This window comes from Vombatus ursinus, unplaced genomic scaffold, assembly GCF_900497805.2.
Source record: "Vombatus ursinus unplaced genomic scaffold, bare-nosed wombat genome assembly UNPS02014806.1, whole genome shotgun sequence".
Lineage (NCBI taxonomy): Eukaryota > Metazoa > Chordata > Mammalia > Diprotodontia > Vombatidae > Vombatus > Vombatus ursinus.
Window position 1 is genome coordinate 24,170 of NW_020954584.1, and position 3,027 is coordinate 27,196.

Here is a 3,027-nt window from a genome sequence, read left to right on the forward strand (position 1 = left end):
GATAGATAGATAGATAGATAGATAGATAGATAGATAGATAGATAGATGGCACAGGGTAAGTTGAAGATGAAGGGGTCATATCTGGAGAATAAAATTAAGGGGTGAGACAGGATTATACTAGGAGAAGGAGAAAGGGAGAGGTAGAACAGGGTAAGTTATCTCACAAAAAAAAACAGAAAAGAAAAGGCTCTTACAGTGGAGGGGAAACAGGGGAAAGTGAGAGGGAATGAGTGAATCTTATTCTCATAGAATTTGACTTAAGGCGGGAATAACATACACACTCAATTTGGTATGGAAATCTATCTTACCCTACAGGAAAATGGGGTGGGGGAAGGGGACAAGAGAGTAGGGGGATGATACAGAGGAGGTCAGATTGGGAAAGGGGGTAATCAGAAGCAAGTACTTCTGAGGAGGGTCAGAGTCAAAAGAAAGAATAGAATAAATGGGGTGGGTGGAATAGGATTAAGGGAAATAGAGTTGGTTTTTCACAGCATGTCTACTATGGAAGTGTTTTGCATAACTGCACATATATAACCTATATTTAGTTGCTTGCCTTATCAATGAGGGTGGGTGGGGAAGAAGGAAGGGAGAAAATTTGGAACTCAAAGTTTTAAAAACACATGTTTATAAAAATGTTTTCATATGCACCTGGGAAATAAGAAATACAAGAAATGGGGCACAGAAATTCATCCTGCCCTACAGGAAAATTGAAGAGGAAGGAGATAAGAAAAGGGTGGGAGAGATAGAAAGGAAGGCAGACTAGGGGAAGGGGTATTCAGAATGCATGCCATCTTGGGGTGGGGGAAGGGGTGAGATGGGGTGAAAGTTTGGAACTCAAAATCTTGTGGAAGTAAATGTTGAAAACAAAAAAAAAATAAAAATTAGCATTAAAAAAATCATTGAAGGGGTGGAGCCAAGAAGGCAGAGTAAAAGCAGTGACTTGCTTGAGCTCTCCCCCAAACCTCTCCAAATACCTGTAAAAAATGGCTCTAAACAAATTCTAAAGCAGCAGAACCCACAAAAAGACAGAGTGAAACAAATTTCCATCATAAGACCACCTGGATGGTTGATCAGAAAGGTATATAGTGCCATACTGGGAGGGGAGTGCAGCTTGGTGTGGGCAAGCAGGCAAAACAAGCCTCAACCCACCAGGAGCAGGCCTCAGAGCACTGAATCACAGGCAGCAGTGGTGGTTTCCAGACTTCTCAACCCACCAACGTCAAAGACAACTTAGAAGGTCAGTAGGAAAAGTCTGTGTCTGTGGTTAGAGAGAGAAGAGAAGGGTCCTAGTCCCAGTCCCCAAGCAAGGTCCCAGGGTGGTGCCTGCCTCCAGAGCTTTAGGCCCACAGACTGAGGGGGAATAAAGTGACTGATCAGAGGGAGATTGCAGGGATCTCTCTGCTGGTGCAAGATTCTCTTGCTTTGCCTGTGCTTGGATCTGGGTCACAGTTCTGGGTGGCAGTCCTGGGGCAAGGAGGACATTGGCTTAGTGGAGCTTGTAAGGGCTGTGGAGAGAGAATCCTCCTTACAGTTCCAAGACAGAAAAGAGTGCTTGTGTCACTCATAGACCAGAGCACTGGACAGGAAAGGAGTAACACCTCACCCTTGATCATAGCACCTTGGAGAACCAAAAATTCAAAGGTCCCTAGAAATATCTCTGAAAACAGAAACACAAAACTCCCAGGGCTTGGAACAGTACATTTTCCATACTGGAAGCAGACCACTACCATAACAAAAAGTTTATAACTCAAATAATTGGCTGGGATCATGAGCAAGCAGTACAAAAAAATCAGACCATAGAATCTTACTTTGGTGACAAAGAAAATCAAAACATACAACCAGAAGAAGACAACAAAGTCAAAGCTCCTACATCCAAACCTCCAAATAAAAAATATGAATTAGTCCTAGGCCATGGTAAAGTTCAAAAAGGATTTTGAGAAGCAAGTAAGAGAAGTAGAGGAAAAACTGAGAGTGGTGCAAGAAAATAATGAAAAACAAGTCAACAGCTTGCTAAAGAAAGATAAAAAAAATACTGAAGAAAATAACACCTTAAAAAATAGTCCAACCCAAATGGCAAAAGAGGTCCAAAAAGCCAATGAGGAAAAGAATACCTTAAAAAGCAAAATTGGTCAAATGGAAAAGGAAGTCCAAAAACTTACTGAGGAAAATACTTCCTTAAAAATTAGAGTGACGCAATTGGAAGCTAGTGACTTTATGAGAAATCAAGACATTGTAAAACAAATCCAAAAGAATGAAAAAATAGAAAACAATGTGAAATATCTCATTGAAAAAACAAAATAAAACAAAAAAAACCCAGGAGAGATAATTTAAAATGTGTTGGATTATCTGAAAGCCATGATCACAAAAAGAACCTAGACATCATCTTTAAAGAAATTATAAAGGAAAATTGCCCCAATATTTTAGAACCAGAGGGCAAAATAGAAATTGAAAAATTTCACCAATCTCCTCATGAAAGAGATCCCCAAAGGAAAACTCCTAGGAATATTGTAACCAAATTCCAGAGTTTCCAGGTCAAGGAGAAAATATTGCAAGCAGCCAGAAAGAAACAATTCAAATACTGTGGAAACACAATCAGGATAACACAAGATTTTGCAGCTTCTACATTAAGGGACCACAGGGCTTGGAATATAATATTTAGGGGGGCAAAGAGATAGGATTACAACCAAGAATCACCTACTCAACAAAACTGAATATAATCCTTCAGGGGGAAAATTCATTCACATTCAGTGAAATAGAGGACTTTCAAGCATTCTTGATGAAAAGACCAGAGTTGAATAGAAAATTTGACTTTCACATACAAGACTCAAGAAAAATATGAAGAGGTAAACAGGAAAGAGAAATCATAAGACACTTACTGAGGTTGACCTGTTTACATTCTTCATGGAAAGATGATATTTGTAACTCATAAGTCTTTTGTCAGTATTAGAGTAGTTGGAGGAAAAATTATATGCATGTATGTATAGATAGATAGATAGATAGATAGATAGATAGATAGATAGATAGATA